The sequence below is a fragment of the Erpetoichthys calabaricus genome, chromosome 5 (assembly GCF_900747795.2).
Source record: "Erpetoichthys calabaricus chromosome 5, fErpCal1.3, whole genome shotgun sequence".
Lineage (NCBI taxonomy): Eukaryota > Metazoa > Chordata > Cladistia > Polypteriformes > Polypteridae > Erpetoichthys > Erpetoichthys calabaricus.
In genome coordinates, this window is record NC_041398.2 from 27,773,171 (window position 1) to 27,793,549 (window position 20,379).

A 20,379-nucleotide genomic window follows, 5' to 3' on the forward strand; every position below is an offset into this window, starting at 1 on the left:
TCACTACAGACAATGTCTGTTTCAAAATAATATCACATTTTCTTTTTTTTCCAGATTGAGGGACCTGGCATTCTGAATTGAGCAGGAGAACCAAGAAAAATGAGCCCTAGGACATTTTGTTTTTCATCTTGGTTTTACTCTAATGAGCAATAGAGACAGACACAAAAGTTACTTGGTTTTAAATTTAGAGCTAAGGGAGGTGTCAGGTTAATGAGGGAGTAGAAGTAGAGCAGTCAGGACAAAGAAGAAGAATTGCAAAGACTGGTAGCCAAAACAATGAAGCAAAAACAGAAAGCTAATCAGCAACAAGCAAAAGTGAATGCCAAGGTAACAAAACCTTGAAAAGGAATTATTATTAGCTTATTTGTCTGACACCTTTAAGATGTTTACAACATTTGAGATACAACTGGTTACATTTCTTTTGTTTTTCCAGTTGGAGCACAGGCAGGTGAACTGACTTGCTCATGGTACATAGAGTCAGTAGCAGGATTTGAACGCACAGTTCAGAATATATTACTGCCTCAAATAAGATGGCCAATGTTAAGGGCACTGTAGCAGAGCAAAACGATGGTGCTCAACAGCATCATGCAGGTCTGTCAGGTCCATCATTTTGCCACAGAAAATCCTGATGATTACATCAAAATAGCAAAGTGAAATGATAGTGCAGGACAAAGTAGGTAGCTTCAGGCGAGAATTACAAACAAAAATCAGGCAAAAGTAAGAAACATCAAGCACTTCAAAGTGTGTTCCTTTAACAGTAATTGGTCTTCTCTCTCTGACTTTTAATAGCAAATGTTTCATGCTTGGGTTAGCAGAGAAGTCAGGTCAACGGTTAAACGAGACACCCTCATCTGTGAGCAGTCTCCTTTTATTTTGAGTGGACCATAAGGGACAGGCTTCATTCAGGTCAGAGCAGTTTCTAGAAGCTGTGAGGGAAAAAAGAAACATAACTGTTAGCAGCAGCACCCCTCCTCATGCCGGGGTGGTACTATTTACTTTAGGTGAACCTGGATGGTGGCCCACTGGTGTGCATGTGTGACAGCACATAAGATACTCCAAAGCATTGTGAGAATTAAATAAACCAGGAGAATCAAAAGCACAACAAAACGATAATGTCAGGAAGAGCCAAGGTTCAAAAACTGGGAAGACAAAGAGAATGTGTCAAACAAAACCAAAAGACTGAGACAAAATTTTCATGACAATAGGAGCAAGGTCAACACCAAAATGAGAATTCCTAATATTAGGACTACTTGGAATAAAAACTAATTACCGCAGAAAATGCAAGAAGGAGATTGTATTCATTGAGAAATATCAATCCTGTTCTTTGCGCTGCTTTAGTTATACCAGAATTACCAGTGACGTGACTGATGACAGCTTCCACGAAAACTTAAGCAATATGTAAGAATTAAGTGGTGTCAAAAAATAAGATAAAACAAGACAGTGTCACATGCATGTGAATAGAGGGCAGTTTAAGGGCTCCGATAATTGTACTTTTCCTGTAGGAAGTCAGAGGTCGCCGTCGACTAATGCTTTTTCTCTTCCTCTCCCTGCAGACCTGAAGCTTGACAACCATAACACCTTTGATGTCACTTCTGCTTTCCACCTGCCTGGACCTACCTCTTCCTGCCCATAACCTTTATCACCGGAAGCTACGCCATCTTGACCAGTCTTGTGGAGACTCACATCATCATGACGTTTCTTTCTTTTCTAGTATGCTATACCACACATTTTATTTTGAATAATCCTCATGTTGCCCCAAAGATTTATAATCTCTCTTTGTCTCTTTATTACAATGGTAACAAAATATAATGATCAAAAAGTTAAAACAAAAGTAAAAAAAGTGTGAAAAGTAAAATCCTCCTGCACTAAAATGCCAACTAGGACAGAAAATGTCAAAGAAAACATTGCTACAGACATCACATGCCTGGCTTCACTCAATTGTAGCTTCAGCCGTGGAAATGCACAGCATCATAGCAACCAAAGCTCCACAATCGCTATGTGATGACATCATGATTATTATGTGACATCCAAAAATAAAATAAAAAATGGAATGAATAAAATGTTACATTTTGTGTATGTACCCTAATGCCAGCTGTTGCTGTCTTGTCCTGTTAGTCCAGCCACTGCTTGCCAGCATCTGAAATTATCTCTCTGTTATAAAAGAAAATCCTGAGACAAGATGAGACTATTTCCAAGAGATTTTATCAAGTCCCGCCCTCCTCTCAACCATATTCAACCACACTCACAGTCCTCTCACCTCTCATTCATGTGAATGCTTTTGTCAGACACAGTTCCTGTGCTCTCAGCTCTTATAAATTTTTACGTTTTCCTCACTTTAAGTTCCCAATTAAAGAAGACTATTATGTCTTATTGAAGAATTTCATACCGAAGGGTTATCAACAGAAGAAATGAGTACACAGGCAATCCTATCACCAAGAAATGATGAAGTCAAACGAATTAATGCGATCGTTTTCATGGCAAATTGGTTAAATGCATATCAATAGACACTGCTGAAACAGTTGGTGGTGATGGTGTGGAAGATGAGAACATCAACTTACAATATACCGTAGAATATCTACAACCGTTAACACCTTCCGGCCGAATTACTGTTGAAAGAAGGGGGTATCGTAATGTTATTGCGGAATTTATGCCTGAGTGATGGGCTATGCAATATGACAAGATGAGTTGTATTCAAAATTGGTTGAATAATTCTAACATGTGGGCGGCATGGTGGCACAGTGGGTAGCGCTGCTGCCTCGCAGTTGGGTGATCTGGGGACCTGGGTTCGCTTCCCTGCGTGGAGTTTGCATGTTCTCCCCATGTCTGCGTGGGTTTCCTCCGGGCGCTCCGGTTTCCTCCCATAGTCCAAAGACATGCAGGTTAGGTGGATTGGCGATTCTAAATTGGCCCTAATGTGTGCTTGGTGTGTGGGTGTGTTTGTGTGTGTCCTGCTGTGGGTTGGCACCCTGCCCTGGATTGGTTCCTGCCTTGTGCCCTGTGTTGGCTCGGGTTGGCTCCAGCAGACCTCCGTGACCCTGTGTTCGGATTCAGCAGGTTGGAAAATGGATGGATGGATTCTAACATGTAAAATGTTAGCAGGTGACAAGAAATGTAATGTAGTACATCTTCCGTGGATAACATTAGACACCAAAGGAGATCTTGATATGCCATTTGTATTAAAACGTTTACAGTTTCCCGTGAGAATAGCTTTTGGTATGACAATTAACAAATCACAGAGACAAACATTCGAAAAAATCGGTTTATTTATTAGAGAGAAAGAAATGATATTCAATCACGGGCAGTTATACGTTGTGTTATCACAATGTAACTCCAAACACGGAAACAAAATTCAATGTGATATTGACAAAAAATGAATTCCAAATATTGTTTTTACTGAAGTTTTAAGTAAAAGTGTAAGTTTAAAAAGTATTTGCTTGTTAATTTCAAAGCCAAACAGAACGAAAACATATAACGCAACGAAAACCTCTAACGCAACATGAAACATAATTTTCTTTCAATTTATTACGCTTTACTATTTTTTACTATGGTTAATTACTCGCTGTAATGTAAAATAGTTAGTTCTGTTATGCATATGTAACAATTCCCATTAAAATAACAATCTGTTTATATTGTACGTACGTGAGCGGCAGAACCACAAAGTGGCTAGCTCATAGCACCTGCCCGAGGGTTTGCGAGAGAAGCGAGCAGGGGGCAGAGCCCCCTAGTGCAATTAAAAAACATAAGCAATTCAGGTTGGACATTTACACACAAAGCCAAGATTATAGTGAATACTGCAGGGCCAAATAATCCAATCCTTCTGCAAGAAATGGGCCTGCTGCACCCAGCATGAAGCACAATTTTCCTAGACAAGTAATTACAGTCAGGTCCATTTCTGTGTATTTTTCTATACAGCTTAAATCATAGTAACTATCTGCAAAAGTATATGTATATTATGTTTTTATCCTTTTAATAAAGATATTCTCTTTAAACCAGGGTGGGACATCCTGCTTTCAATGGCCATAAGTGAACTTCACCCCACCATGTAAAATCAGAGAATTTGGTTGCTTAGTCAAAAATTAAGAAAATAAAACACTGTTTGAACAACCCTATTCAAAACATGCATAATTTTGAAGACTCAGTTAAAAGTATCTTAGAGGCAGATGATGAAACTATTGCTCAAGTTCAAATAGTAAGAAAATTTAAAAGTAAAAGAAAAACAGTTACTTACTAACTTGAAGCACCTCGTCTAACCGATAGTAATAAATGCTATAAGCTGAAAACTGTCATGAATTATCCAGACTGTTATGGGTACAAAAAATATGTGTGGACAGACTGTTCTGACTCCACAATATCTATATTGATACCTACATACATGATAGATAGATAGATAGATAGATAGATAGATAGATAGATAGATAGATAGATAGATAGATAGATAGATAGATAGATAGATAGATAGATAGATAGATAGATAGATAGATAGATAGATAGATAGATAGATAGATAGATACTTTATTAATCCCAAGGGGAAATTCACATACTCCAGCAGCAGCATACTGATAAAAAACAATATTAAATTAAAGAGTCATAAAAATGCAGGTAAAACAGACAATAACTTTGTATAATGTTAACGTTTACACCAATGGGGTGGAATTGAAGAGTCGCATAGTGTGGGGGAGGAACGGTCTCCTCAGTCTGTCATTGGAGCAGGACAGTGACCACAGTCTGGCGCTGAAGCTGCTCGATGACATAGTCATCGCCTGGGAGGAGTATGCACAACACATTATGGCAATCCTCTGCATCATCTGTGATGCTTGTCTGCAAATCAACCCCAAGAGATGCTATTTTGAGGTGATCAAGGACAAGTATTTGGAATATGTGGTCGGAAGAGGATGAGACAAGCCACATTGTTTCAAAGTTGCAGCTATTTGAGACTGGCCCCGGCTGCAAACTTAAAGGCTTCCTGGGTCTCACTGGGTATTATCAGAGATGGTTACGACTTTGATAGACTTCACATGGAAGCAGGTCAACAACCCAGTGGCATGGAGTTCAAAGACAATAGCAGCATTTTGTGATTGGAAAACTGTCCTACGTAATGTTGGCCCCTTTATTGATCAACCCTAACTTTGCCTTGCCTTTTCTTCTCTAGACCGATGCCTCAGATACCAGCCTTGGAGTCGTATTAAACAAAGTAGTCCATGGAGCTGAACATGTTGTCATGTACCTCAGCCAGAAACTAGTGGACTGCAAGGCAAGATATACAGCAATTTAGTGAGAGAACTTGCCATAACCTACCTCAGGTATTATCTATTGCGACAGAAGTTCATTCTTGTGACCGACTATATCCTTTTTCAGAGGCTGTGTTCTCACAAGTTGTCCAAATCCCAAGTTAACTTCTGGTTTGCACTTGTGAAAGTTTAGACAGGGTATGGTCAACGTCCATGGCAAAATGGGGTGCTAATGCCAACTGTTTCTTCTCTTTAGCCTGCAGCTCAGAGAAAAAGCCCAATGAGGGCACCTAACCCCACCCATAATGCCCAGAGCAAGTCCCGCCCCAGATGGCTCCAGAAAGAAGGAGTCTCAGTTTTGATGCCCAACACCTGATGAGATACTGTATGTCTTTGGGCAACACTTGGATTATTAACATTATGGGAATAAGCTGGTTGCTATCTGTGATTTGGCAACTCCAATCTCACCAGCTGTCCTGTACTAAGTTCAAAATTGGAAAAAGAGTAAAACAAAGGTAGCAATGATTCCTAATTTGTTACTCTAGGAACATGTAACTAACTACTAAAATTCACATCAAGTTATTACTCTGCATTTTCCTTTTCGTCTCTTGTAACTCCTCAAGATCTCCTGGTAGTGCCTCACAACAAATCAAAATTTAGTTGTTTGCTCTATTAATTAATGCTGGTCATCGTAAGGCGTGATTGTACTAATAGAATGTTAAAGTTCTGATTCGATAATTTCCTAGTGATATTTTAAAGCCAAGAGTACTGATATGAGAATTTTAATTCCTTTTCATTTTCCCTGAAGTGGGAAGTACTTAAAATAATCCTACAGTATGCCCGTTGTTGACAGCCATTTTGATGTAATTTATTGCAGTGTTTTCAATTATATTTTGCTAGGTTGAAAAAAATTATTGGCATTTGCTGTTAACCTTCACACACAGGAGGCCATGTGTACAGCTGGCTACAAAGTGACACCTGCTTGATTTTGTGGTGGCGAGATGTAGAGTACTATTATGGGGTCAGTGGGGATGTCAGACTAGATAGTATGTGTAGTACTAAATCCCATCTTTACATCCTTCCTGCTCCCATAGGCAGATCTCCCTTTATAAACAAAAATTGTGGTAAGGGGACAGTGTTATCTCCATTGACAGACACTGGCATTAAAATGGGTCATACTAAAGAGTTAAGTGACTTTAAACATGGCATTGTCATAGTATGCCACTTTTGCCACAAGTTCATTTCTGCTCTGCTAGATCTGCCGTGGTCAACTGTTAAGTGCTATTATTGTGAAAAGGAAACATCAAGGACTAACATCAACTCAGCCACAAATTGGTAGACCACACAAATTGACAGAGCAAGGCTGCAGAGTGCTGAAGTGCATAGCACATAAAAATTACCTATCCTCTGTGTCATAACTCCCAACAGAGTTCCAACCTGCCTGTCAAAGCAACATCATCACAAGGACGGTGCATGAAATGTGTTTCCGTGGTACACAAGTCTACATTGTACACAAGTCTAAGATCACTGTGTGCAATGCCAAGTGTTGGCTGGAGTGCTGTAAACTGAGTGATGAATTATGCTTTAGTAGCTGCTAGCTTCAGGACCAGTCATAATAATGGATGGATAATGGTCTTGGCTGGCTGTCTTTCAGGGACTGGGCTAGTCCCTCTGGTTCCAGTGAAGGGAACTAATAATGCTGCAGCAAATAAAATCATTTTAGACAAGTAGGTGGTGAACAGTTTGTAAAGGTCCTTTCCAGTTCCATAAAAACATGGAGGAACTTGAGTCCCCTTCACAGACCCTGATTTCAACTCCTCTGAACACCTTTTTGAAATAAATTGGAATGCCAATTAAGAGCCAGGTCTTCTCAGAGATTCCAACACCTGCACCTGACCAGAACAAATGTTCTTTTTACTATATGAACACAAATTCCCACAAACTCATTTCAAATTTTTGGAAACCCTTCCAGAGTGTAGGCTGTTAAAGCTGCAAAATTACTCCATATTGATGCTTCTGGTTTTGGAATGAGATGTGCAACAGTCTCATATATTATGATGGTCAGGTGTCACCAAACATTTGGCCATATAGTGTATTATAGGTCTAGTCCTTAAACCAGCAGTCAAATAATAAACAACATGGCCACTGTCAGGAGCTTTCTCTTTATCAAATAATTAATCAAAGCTCTGGATAATTCAAAGCTTCCTTAATTTATGCCAAGGTACCAAGGAAGGCCAGGGCAGTTACCTTAAGAAGGTTTCAGGCTGAACTGACACAGTACTGAAATGCTTTAGTGTTTATAATTTTTAGACAACTTGTGGCACTCAAGTTCTTTAGTATGTAACTGTTGGTTGGTTAAGGGTGCATCTTTTGTTCTGTTAGTCTGTCCTGGGCAAATCATTCTGCTAAAGTTGCTAATTTCGAGAATAGGACTTTTGTACTGAAGAGTCTACATATTAGGTGAAAGTCAAACTTTGTTAATGTGAAACACTCTCCTTCAATAGTACCATGTGAAAATATCACAAAATGTCCATGAATGAGAAAATAACACTGAGATGACACCATAGTTAGACTGCCACATTATTAAAAATGAGAAAATGTAGAGATACCAGATATAAAAACTAAATGATTCTGTACGCATTAAAGCCACATATCATCACAGTTAAGGCCAAAGGGAAAAGGGGAACCACCCTAACTGGAAAACATGAATCTGAACTATTACAGTATAACAACAACAACTTTTATTTATATAGCACATTTTCATACAAATAATGTAGCTCAAAGTGCTTTACATGATGACATGTAACATGAGTTGAGCACCGAGGGCTTGTTTTCTGCTTATTGGTTTGATGATTTGCACTGCCCCTTTAATAAGTTGGGTGTTTTATTTAATAAATAACTATTTTTTAATAAAGATTTAGGTTTCTTTCTTTGAGATGGGTTACAAGGCACCCCATCAGACTATGAAACAATGAATGAAGTACAGAAGGTGATTGTGGGCTTTATTAGGCTGGGCCTTGCTGTGGGAAAGTAAGTGAGCTCCACTTGATGAATAAGAATAAAACTGGCACATAGTCATGCCAATCAGAGCAATGTTCTTCTAAATTCTGTTTATTCTGAACCTAACTGAGTTCTTCGTTTATTCATCCCTTACTCGTTTACCAGCATATTACAGGTTTATGTATATCTACTCTACATATATAAAATCCTAAGCCTAAAAGTGCAACGGTGACATTTTTATGTCATGTTTTTTGTCACACTTTAAATCGGGCTTATTTTAAAACCTATATATATATGTTTGGTATCATTCTTTTCAGAGTTTATTGAACTTTAATGTGATGTTGTTACATTTTCTGATTCTTATTCCATTTTTAAATTATAAACTAAAAAATATCAAAAATTCCTGTCCAGCGAGACAGGACTTTGTGCCAAAAGATTTAACCAAGCCTGGGGCCGGAAATAAAAGACAAAAGAGTAGGACAGCTGCTGTACAGGCTTTTAAATGTTCGAAGTGCCGCGCAAGATGCAGATCACATGGCACGGCACGGCAGCAGCAGCAGCAGCAAGCCAGTAGCTAATCGAGCAAAGAGGAGGTAAAAAAAACTGTATTTGTTTCCCATTGTATCAGAATTTAAGAGGGGGTTTCAGAGGAGCAACCGCGTCTCCTTGGTGTGTGTTCAATCTCCCCTCTTCGCAACGTGAGTGGCAGAGACGCAACGTAGCTGGCGAGGAAAGCGAGCAGGGGGGAACTCCCTATTGTTTATATATATATATATATATATATATATATATATATATATATATATATATATATATACAGTATATATATATATATATATATATATATATATATATATATATATATATATATATACAGTATATATATATATATATATATATATATATATATATATATATATATATATATATATATATATATATACAGTATATATATATATATATACATACATATATACATAAAGGTGTACCATGCTAGTACTGGGTTGGACCACCTTTTTCTTTCAGAACTGCCATAATTCTTCATGGCATACATTCAACAAGTTGCTGGAAACATTCCTCATGAATTCTGGTTCATATTGATGTCATAGCATCGTGCAGGTTCTGCAGATTTGTCAGCTGCATATCCATGCACATCCATGCAAATCTCCTGTCATCAATAGATGGGTACACTGCGGTCATAAAGGGATGGACATGGTCAGCAACAATACTCAGGTAGGCTGTGACATTTAAATGATTCTCAATTTATACTTAGGGATCCAAAGTGTGCCAAGAAGATATCACCCTCACCATTAATTACACCACCAGCAGCAGCCTGAACTGCTGATACAAGGCAGGATGGAACCATGCTTTCATGTTGTTGACACCAAATTCTATTCCTACCATCTGGATGTCAGAGCAAAAATTGAGACTCATTAGACCAGGCAACATTTTTCCAATTTTGGTGAGCCCATTCGATCTGTAGCCTCAGTTGCCTGTTCTTAGCTGATAGGAATGGCACCCTGTGTGGTCTCCTTCTGCTGTAACCCATCTACTTCAATGTTCCCTGTGTTGTGCATTCAGAGATGCTCTATTGTATACCTTGGTTGTAACAAGTGATTATTGGAGTTACTGTTTCCTTTCTGTCAGCTCAGACCAGTCTGGCCATTCTCATTTGACCTCACCCAGAGAACTGCTGCTCATTTGATATTTTTCCTTTTTCAGACCATTCTCTGTAAACTCTAAAGATGGGTGTGCATGAAAATCCCAGTAGATCAGCACTTTCTGAAATACTTATACCAGTCTGTTTGGCACCAACAACCATGTCATGTTCAAAGTCACTTAAATCTCATTTCTTCCCCATTCTGATGTCATCTTGACAATAGCTACATGCCTAAATATATTGAGTTGCTACCATGTGATTGGCCAATTAGGTTTTTTTGTTAACAAGCAGTTGAATAGGTGTACCTAATAAAGTGGCTGGTGATATACATTGTGGCAGGCCGCTGGAGATGGTACCCAGCCAGGACGCCCGAGAGGACCGGAGGAAGGCTTGCGCCTCCTCCAGACCACAAGGGGGCGACCGCCCTGGTTGTGTTGGGGTTCACGGGTGCAGGGCTTGGAAGCCCAACCCTGTAGGGGCCCGTGGTCTCCGCCAGGGGGCGCCCTGGTGCCTAGAGAGCCCTGGACGGGGACACCCGGAGTCCTTCTGGGTGCGCAGCCAGCACTTCCGCCACACAGGGGAATGTCGGCGGAAGAGTGTCGGGAAGCACCTGGAGCCCATCCGGGTGTGTATAAAAGGGGCCGCTTCCCTTCAGACAGGGACTGGAGTCGGGCAGAAGTGGACAAGAGTTGTGTTGGAGAGGAGTGGAGGTGGCCTGAAGAAGGCAGGCACTGGAGAGAGAGGCCTGGACTTTGGGGGATTGGTGCTGGAGGCACTGGGCTTGTGCAACATAAACTGTGTAAATATTGTAAATAAACATGTGTTGGGTGCAAGATACGATGTCTGTCTGTCTGTGTCCGGGCTGCTTCTTACAACATGCAGACTTGAAATGCAATACATTTGAAGGAGCGTTTAGCTTCTGATTTGATCTTTGGTGTCTAGTTGTTTGTCTATAATCCATCCATCCATTCTTTAGTTTTTTAATCTGCCTTATCCAGTAGCAGGGAGTTCAAGTCAAGCAGATGCAAGTAGTGAATCAGTTGCTGACACGGTGCCAGTCCATCACAGATCCACTCACATCCACACTTACATTCATGAAGAGCCAATTTAAAGCTAGCAATGAACCTGACCTATTGTTGTAGGACGTTTTCTCTCATATAATTCATTTGAATAAAAAGAACATGGCTGGAGCCCTGCCCGGGGTTTGTTTCCTGCCTTGCGCCCTGTGTTGGCTGGGATTGGCTCCAGCAGACCCCCGTGACCCTGTAGTTAGGATATAGCAGGTTGGATAATGGATGGATGGATAAAAAGAACTGTTACCAGCATATAAATGGATAATATGGACAAATTCACACAGAAAATTCACAATGCAGAAATAAATGTACACACACATGTTTTGTCATGCCAAGCAAAGCCTTTTAATTTCAAAACAAACTCTTCATCTTTACAGCAGTCATCTTCTTCCAATGAATATGTTGTAAATCTTTTTAGAAAGTGGGTTTTCAGTTTTGTAGAAAATAGTGCTGGATGGGATGCCAGTCCATCACAGGGCTCACTCGTGTACAAGGGGCAGATTTGAAATTGTTAGTCAGCCTAACATTCTCATCTACCTTAGGCTCAATCTTGATCTACTGTATTATAATTACCCTAAAGGTCAGTATTCTTGGGATTGTATCTCATTGATATTCCTGTAACTGCACTTTCTGTGTGAAATGAAGGCATCCCTGTTAACAAGAAAATGAGAGCTTACCAGAGAGAAGAGCGCTATATAAAAATGTAGCATTGAATTGAAACAAATAGAATTGAATAGAATTGAATTGAAGCAAATATGACAGGTAAGGGTGGCTCTTTACTTTTTTGAGGGAGAAGAAGCCAAGCCACCATCCCACGATTTCCTTTATTAGCATGTCGTATAATTGTTGAAGTTTTGATCTGTTTGATTGAAACATACAAAGTGAACTGGTAATTTACTATTACAGGTCACCACAATTGGACTATTGGTTATGTTTATGGTCTCATCAATGTAATTACTGTTGTTCAGCATCTGAATGTTGTGTAATGTGAATGAATTTTTGCTCTTACAATCGGTAATATTATTTTTACTCCCACAAACTTCTTTCAGCTGGCCTTCTGTAGCAGTTACAAAAGTATTTACTTTTCTGTTTCTAATCGGGATACATCTTCTTTTAACTTCTTCTTTGAAGGCTTGGTTACTGCTGTTGAGCTGGTGACGGTTTAGGAATCTCTCATAATCGCTACTGTAGAACTCACAACAGCACTGCACAATCGAGGTTGTCTCATTCACAGTGTAATCTCCTCCATCATAGACAGACTTGTCTGTGAAAAACAAGCATTGACTCTCAACGTTTACTTTGTAGACTTTATCACCACCCTTCACGTTGTCCGTAGCCACCATGTTTTTTGTGACAAGAAGCGTTTTTCCATTGTTATTGCTTTCAGTGTAATAAGTTGCACATTTCGTGTCACACGAGCAGATGACAAAGTAAAGGAGCAACTGCAGTGCCACCAGCATCTTCATTTCACTCATGGGTTGAATGTCCCTGAAAGGAGACAATAAGCAGCAAGTGTGAAAATCTCACTGAGACAGTCTAGGATTGTTCATATGTAACACTGGAGAGCTGAAAATCAAGTCTGAGCAAATTAGTACAACAGGTTTGGGCTATCCCTACAAAAAAAGGAGCACAAGAGCAAGCTTTAGATCTAAACAGTGACAGTTTTTTGACACAATATGTTAAAGCATCAACAAAATTTATTATTCTGAAATATTCAGAATAGGAGTCAGAGGATAGAGGTAATTGAACAATTAGCATCAATTAACCATAATATAATACAATTTATGGTGTGTTGGCAGAGTGCATATTCATATTTAATTTTAGTAGGGCAAATTTCAAGCAGAAGTAGCAAAGCTTAAGTGAGATAGATTGGGAAAAGTGCAGAGACAGTTAAGGGGAGGTAGTGCAGGATTAAACGTGCTTTAGATATAATGCAGGACAAGTTTATCCCAGGAGTTTGCAATTTCTTCTCCTGTCTGTGTGGGTATCCTCCAAGTGCCAGGTTGGGTAAATTGGCATTATTCAATCAACCCTAGTGTGGTGTTTGTGTGTGTATTTGTGTGCAACCCTGTTTAGTTGCTGTTCCTGACTTGTGATTGGTGGGATATGGTCCAACTGTCCCATGACCATACCCTGGATGAATAGGTTAAGGAAATTAATGGATAGAAGTTTATCTCAAAAATATTAAACTGGCAAGAAGCTAAAAAGAACACCACGATGAATAAGCAAGGAGTTCAAAAAGAAGTTGCAAAAGGAAAAACAGCTGTATTAAGGTGCATAAGACTAATAACTCCATAAACTAACAGTACGGTATATGGGAAGCTGAGGACAATCATTATGAAGTAAATTAGGAAGTCTAAAAGACAGCTGGAGAGAGATATTGCAGAAAAGGCAAGACTCAGAAAAAGTCTTTCAGTATTTTAAAAGTAGTAAAAGAACAGTGAATGAGGAGGTGAAGTGTTTTAGGAATTGAAAAGGAGAAGTAACATACATAAAATGATGAAAAAGCAAATGAACTGAAATTGCATTTTGCTGAACTTTATGAGTATGAGGATGTGGAAAACTTTCAGCTTGTAATGGGGGTTAATAAGAAGGTACCGATTAATTTGGAAATTGTAGGGGGAGATGTTCTGCTCAGATTAAATAAGCTGTGTGTCCTGCAGAAGGTGCTCCAGCTCCACAAACCCAACACAGACAGATGCAGACACAATTCCAGCACAACACAACACAAAAAGTTTCCTACTAACGTGCACACAGTACAAATAAGTACAATAAAGTGAGCACAAAGCAGCCAACTGCAACATTTTTGTCTTCTTTTTCTCTCTCTACCTGTGTCTCTCATTCTGCCTCCACTCCTGCTCCAGCAAGCGTTGTCCTCCACCTCTCGACTGTGGCTCCTGGAGCAGTGGCAGTGGCTCCTTATATGTAATACCCAGGAGTACTTCCAGTGCCCCGTAGGCTTGGTCCGGAAGCAGTTCTGGGTAAGGTAGGAACCAAATGAACCAGGGCTCTGCAGTCCCTGCAGCACCCCCTGGTGGCACCCACAGAACCCAGCAGGGCTGAGCCATCAAACTCCAAGTCCCAGTGTTTCATGTGGAAATCTTGGGTGCTGTAGCAACCCAGGGGGACTGCCACCTAATATTCCAGGGGAGATAATGCCCTATGTATGCTTTCTCCCCCAGTCCTTCCATTATAAGGGCATCCGGGCTGGCAAGGGCACAGGCCATCTGCCACAGCTAAAATCAAACAAATCATTAGGATCAGATAATACAAGTTTAATCACAGAGTGCCTGAGGAGGTTAGTGAGTACATATATAAAACCTGATTCATATTTTTTAAATATCTGCAAAGTGGGAAACTTCCTAGACTGAAAGCTACAAAATATACCATTGTATAATATTGGTGATCTGGCAGGTTTAATTAACTTTAGGCCAGTAAGCTTAACATGCATGGCAAGTAAATTATTGGAAGGAATTATTAAGGAAAAGACTAAACGTCACATGGCAAGAATAAAAGTGTTAGTGTATAATATCACAACAATACTTGGGCACAAGATGAGCCCAATTGAAAGTTGTGGGGTATGATGGCAGGGTGGATGCCGTTTAGTAAGAAGATACTCTTAATCTCAGAATTGTGTGTGGTAATGTCTTGTGGTCTGATCAGATCAAGGTAGAATTGCTGAGTTTTATTTCTAAAAGGTGCATAATGTATGTTTGGTATAAAGGCAATGCAGCTCATTTCTGAAGACGGCAGGGCTGATTGTTAAGCAGGGCAATCTTAACAGCCTCATAGACCCCTGGACAAAGTAATGCACCGGGGCCCCTGTTTTGATAGCAAAACAGACAACATGCATAGGCATCAGTAATTCAAGGCAGCGACATTGAATGTGAGTGGATATTTTAATGATTATATGTTAATTCAGTAGGTTAGACACTAATAAGAGAGGCATATGGGCTTTCTTGGCTTTAAGAGCACACACATCTGTTCCTAAAACTCCTTTCTAAAGTGAATTACTGTAATGCAAATTCCAAATTACAACCAAATTAAATGGTAGCATTTTAAGTGTTCCCTGGCTCCGAAAACAATCCCCGTTTTTGTTTAAATCACACTGAAGTACATGAAAATTGGCAGGATCAGTTTAAGCATAACATTAGTCATCAAAATGTGTTCAGGTGCTAATTGTCTCAGATTCCTCGATTATGTGAATTTTTTCTAAATCATGGGAAGCCCTTATGTTAGATAATTGGCTTACCAAAACATTGTATATTGCAGTAACAAATCTGTCTAGTGAAATATATTGGAGTAAAAGTTACCTTTGTGTTTTAAAATGTACTGAAGTAAAAATGAAAGCAGAAAAAAAAAATTATATTCAAGTAATGCAGGAGTTGGCTGTCCTTGTCTCGTTCAGGTTATATCTGAGAGCCACAAGTTTCTCTGTATGCTTTGGGGTCTGCTCCTCCTCCTCTGCCCCTGTCATTTGTGGTAACCCCCAAGGGTCCATTCTGGGTTCCATGTTATTCTCTTTGTATATGCCCTCATTAGTTTCTATCTTTAAAAAATACAGTAATCCCTCCTCCATCGCGGGGGTTGCGTTCCAGACCCCCCCCCCCCCCCAACCCCCCCCCCCCCCCCCCGCGAAAGGTGAAAATCCGCGAAGTAGAAACCATATGTTTATATGGTTATTTTTATATTGTCATGCTTGGGTCACAGATTTGCACAGAAACACAGGAGGTTGTAGAGAGACAGGAACGTTATTCAAACACTGCAAACAAAAATTTGTCTCTTTTTCAAAAGTTTAAACTCTGCTCCGTGACAAGACAGAGATGACAGTTCCGTCTCACAATTAAAAGAATGCAAACATATCTTCCTCTTCAAAGGAGTGCGCGTCAGGAGCAGATGATGTCAGAGAGATAGAGGAAAGCAAACAAATCAATAGGGTTGTTTGGCTTTTAAGTACGTGAAGCACCGCGTGGCACAAAGCTGTTGAAGGCGGCAGCTCACACCCCCTCCGTCAGGAGCAGACAAAGAGAGAGAGAGAGAGAGAGAGAGACAGAGACAGAGACAGAGACAGAGAAAAACAAACAAGCAAAAATCAATACATGCCCTTCATGCTTTTAAGTATGTGAAGCACCGTGCAGCATGTCGCTTCACGAAGCAGCTGCACAGAAGGTAGCAACGTGAAGATAATCTTTCAGCATTTTTAGACGAGCGTCCGTATAGTCTAGGTGTGCGAACAGCCCCCCTGCTCAATCCCCCTACGTCAGGATCAGAGAAAGTCAGCGCAAGAGAGAGAGAGAAAAGTAAGTTGGGTAGCTTCTCAGCCATCTGCCAATAGCGTCCCTTGTATGAAATCAACTGGGCAAACCAACTGAGGAAGCATGTACCAGAAATTAAAAGACCCATTGTCCGCAGAAATCCGCGAACCAGCAAAAAATCCGCGATATATATTTAAATATGCTTACATATAAAATCCGCGATAGAGTGAAGCCACGAAAGGCGAAGTGTGATATAGCGAGGGATTACTGTATAGTATCTCTTTCCACTGTCAGACTGATGATAGGCAAATCTATTTACTTTTGAAACAGGGTCACTCACTTAAATCCTTATTGAACTGTGTGGAAGACATCAAGTCTTGGATGCCATTCATTTTTCTAGATTTTCATGTAAAAAAAAAAATTAGATTGTGGTGTTTAGGCAGTCTCACCTCCATTTTGTCACTGATTGTAATCTCGGTCTACTAACATCATTCATTAACATCCTGTGCTAGGATCATAGGTGTGATATTTGATAGTAACCTCAGGTCAGGTCAGGTTGGGGAACATGCACTGGTACAATTTGCTACCGCACGTACCACATGACAAAACACCTTGGGATCCTGGTTGGCAACCCCCCAGGCAGAGACACGGACCAGTCCCACCCTCAGGAAATGGCCATCTATCTGCTGCATCCAGGTGTTACATGGGTGTCCCCTTGGCTTGGTCTGCCCCTCGGGTCCTCAACAATGAGGACCAGATCACCTTGGGGGAATTGTGCCACATGGTTGTAGTGCTGTAACTGACGCTCCCTATCAATGCAGGTAATGTGCTTCATTCAGGACTCTGTGAGCAACCGCTTATTCGACACAAAGTCAAACCAGCAGTACGCAAGGACTCTCCGAAGGGACACAATACCGAAGGAGTCAACCTCAAATTAGGTAAATATATAAATGCTGTTATTAAGGCCTGTTTTTTCAGCTTTGCTGATTACAAAAAAATGCTGGACTACTGTAATCCATTACACACTGGAGTTACCCAGAAATGCTTTTCTTGTCTACTACTAGTCCAAAATGCTGCTGCTAGACTTTTGATGGGGACACGTATATGTGACCATGCTTTTCCTATATTAGCCTCCCTTCATTGGCTGCCAGTCAATTTGCAAGGTTGGATTTATGTCACTGTTATTTGTTTTTAAATACCTAAATGGACATCTTTCCAAACATTTACACCTTTACATTCCATCTCACCAACTTAGTTCCTCTGTTCAAACGCTTAATGGTGCTGTGGGCTCAACTAAAGCTTAAAGGAGAGTGCGCTTTTGAACAGCTGCCCCTAAGATTTGGAACAATCTACCTGCTTATGTCAGCTCTGCAGCAATAGTGGGAATTTTCAAATCTAGCCTAAAATAGCATTTTTTTTTCTTTAGCTTTTAATTTGAATTTATTCCTGTTAATACCTTGATTGTATTTCACATTTTATGTGTTTTGTTTAACTTTATCCTGTCTTAGAATGTAGTTCTTTTACCTTTATTTATTTTAGTGTGCAGCACTTTGGTCAACATAGGTTGTTTTAAATATGTTTTATAAAGAGATAATCTAAACTAAACCCTACTACTTTATTATTATACAACACTGACATCCTGGAATGAGCCATCCAGTCAGTCCCATAGAAAATCTGTAGACTCACTTGAAGATGATGCTGTGCAGGAGGTCCTTGACAATTGACTGAGCTTGAACTCTTCTGTAAAAATAGTCAGATAAAAATGAAAAATCCAGATGTAGAAATGAAGTATAGACTAAGTAGAACTGATGTTTTGTTAGTAATTTTTTCTTATTTTTTCTCCTAAAAAGAATGCCCTTTTCATTCAAAATGTTACAAGATCATGTTAAAGACTAAAAAAGGTGTGCCATGATGTGTCTTCATTAAGTCCTTTACAAAGAATAATAACCAAAATCTCTTTAAAGATGAAGATACTTCTACTGTACCTATCTATGTGTGCATGGAAAGCATTTCCATATTGTTATAAATCAATTTTTACAAAATCTATAATGAGACAATCTCTAAAATTTTTTACAGAAAACGTTTCCACATTTTCAGAGAAATGTTGATGAAATAAAAGTGATTAAGAGAAAGAAAAACCTTGTGGCTCTATAATTGCTATTTTTACTTTTCAGTATTCTCAGTATTATTCAGTATTTTAAAAAGGGAGGCCCAAGTTATAAATTATGTTAAATTTTGCCCACTTACCAGTGTGTTCTTCTCTTGGCAATCGACACCCAACGTTTTTCGATTTTGAATGAGTTTCACATCAATGTAGAGACTGTTTGCCATGGGTTTAAGTAGAGATGAGTGTGACATAATGCTGCCCTCAGTCAAATTATTATTTGTTTACACTTTAGTTACATACAAGAATGTAAAAATTTTCTTTAGAACAGAATGATGTCAATAGCAGATATTTGCATATACTTAAACACACATCGCCTGAATGAAACCTTAAGTTCCAAGTTTATTTTCTTAAACATACAGCTTATACATTCATATGAACTATTTCAAATAAATATAAAAGTCAAAGAAAAACAAACAAAAACAACAAAAAGCAATCATCTATCACTATACAGCTGGTCAAATTAAAAAGAAATGAATTTCCTTTTATTACGATGTAACTTTTGAGCTATAGGGGTCAAATACCTAAGCACCAAACAAAATCACAACCATTATAGGCATTTCAGCTGGTTAGGACTTTACCTCACTATATGCAATACTATCTCTGAACCAACAATGGAATAGAAATGTGGACCATTAACATGATGCCAAAGGACTTCCTTTACTCTAAAAGACTAATTTTGTCTTTATGAGAAGAATTAGTTATGTTATTGTAGTATTGGAGTTAGCTTGACTTACTATCATTTACAGTGCTTAAAATTATAGATTAGACTGAAAACAATCCAGTAATGGCCAATTGTTGCTTTTTCAAATGCATCATCAGATGTTAAGTGCTATTTAATTAGCTTTAACAACAACAACAACAACATCTATTTATATAGCACATTTTCATACAAAAAGTAGCTCAAAGTGCTTTACATAATGAAGAAAAGAAGAATAAAAGACAAATAAGAAATTAAAATAAGACAACCTTAGTTAACATAAAAAGGAGTAAGGTCCGATGGCCAGGGTGGACAGAAAAAACAAAAAAAAACTCCAGAAGGCTGGAGAAAAAAATAAAATCTGTAGGGGTTCCAGGCCACGAGATCGCCCAGTCCCCTTTGGGCATTCTACCTCACATAAATGAAATAGTCCTCTTTGTAGTTAGGGTTCTCACGGAGTCACTTGATGCTGATGGTTATACAGACTTCTGGCTTTTAATCCATCCATCATTGTTGGAACATCATGGTGCTTTGGGTAGATGGTGGTGGCACAAGCCACCACCAATAGGACACCGGAAAAGGAAACAGAAGAGAGAGTAGGGGTTAGTACAAATTTTGAATGAATAGTTATTATAATGAATTGGATATACAGAGTGTCAGGATTAAATTACAGTGAAGTTATGAGAAGGCCATGTTAAAGTAATGTGTTTTCAGTAGTTTTTTATAGTGCTCCACTGTATTAGCCTGGCGAATTCCTACTGGCAGGCTATTCCAGATTTTAGGTGCATAACAGCAGAAGGCCGCCTCACCACTTCTTTTAAGTTTTGCTCTTGGAATTCTAAGGAGACACTCAGTTGAGGATCTGAGGTTGCGATTTGGAATATAAGGTGTCAGACATTCCGATATATAAGACGGGGCGAGATTATTTAAAGCTTTATAAACCATAAGCAGAATTTTAAAGTCAATTCTGAATGACACAGGTAACCAGTGTAGTGACATCAAAACTGGAGAAATGTGTTCGGATTTTCTTTTCCTGGTAAGGATTCTAGCAGCTGCATTCTGCACTAACTGCAAACGATTGATGTCTTTTTTGGGTAGTCCTGAGAGGAGTGCATTACAGTAATCTGGCCGACTAAAGACAAACGCATGAACTAATTTCTCTGCATCTTTCGATGATATAAGAGGTCTAACTTTTGCTATGTTCCTTAGGTGAAAAAATGCTGTCCTAGTGATCTTATTAATATGCGATTTAAAATTCAGATTACAATCAACGGTTACCCCTAAGCTTTTTACCTCCGA

General features: G+C 39.3%; 2 long non-coding RNA genes across 2 annotated transcripts in view; one reads left to right on the top strand and one right to left on the bottom strand.

Moving 5' to 3' along the window:
- The window catches only part of LOC127527783 (uncharacterized), a 497,464-nt gene that overhangs the window by 449,818 nt on the left and 27,267 nt on the right, over positions 1-20,379 (top strand). The gene's annotated exons all lie outside the window — the stretch shown is intronic.
- LOC114652588 (uncharacterized) lies at positions 12,317-18,513 on the bottom strand. Its single transcript, XR_007934919.1, has 3 exons — positions 18,464-18,513; positions 17,903-17,956; positions 12,317-12,449 (listed from the first exon to the last, which is right to left on the bottom strand). It is a non-coding gene; the product is annotated as an uncharacterized LOC114652588 (long non-coding RNA).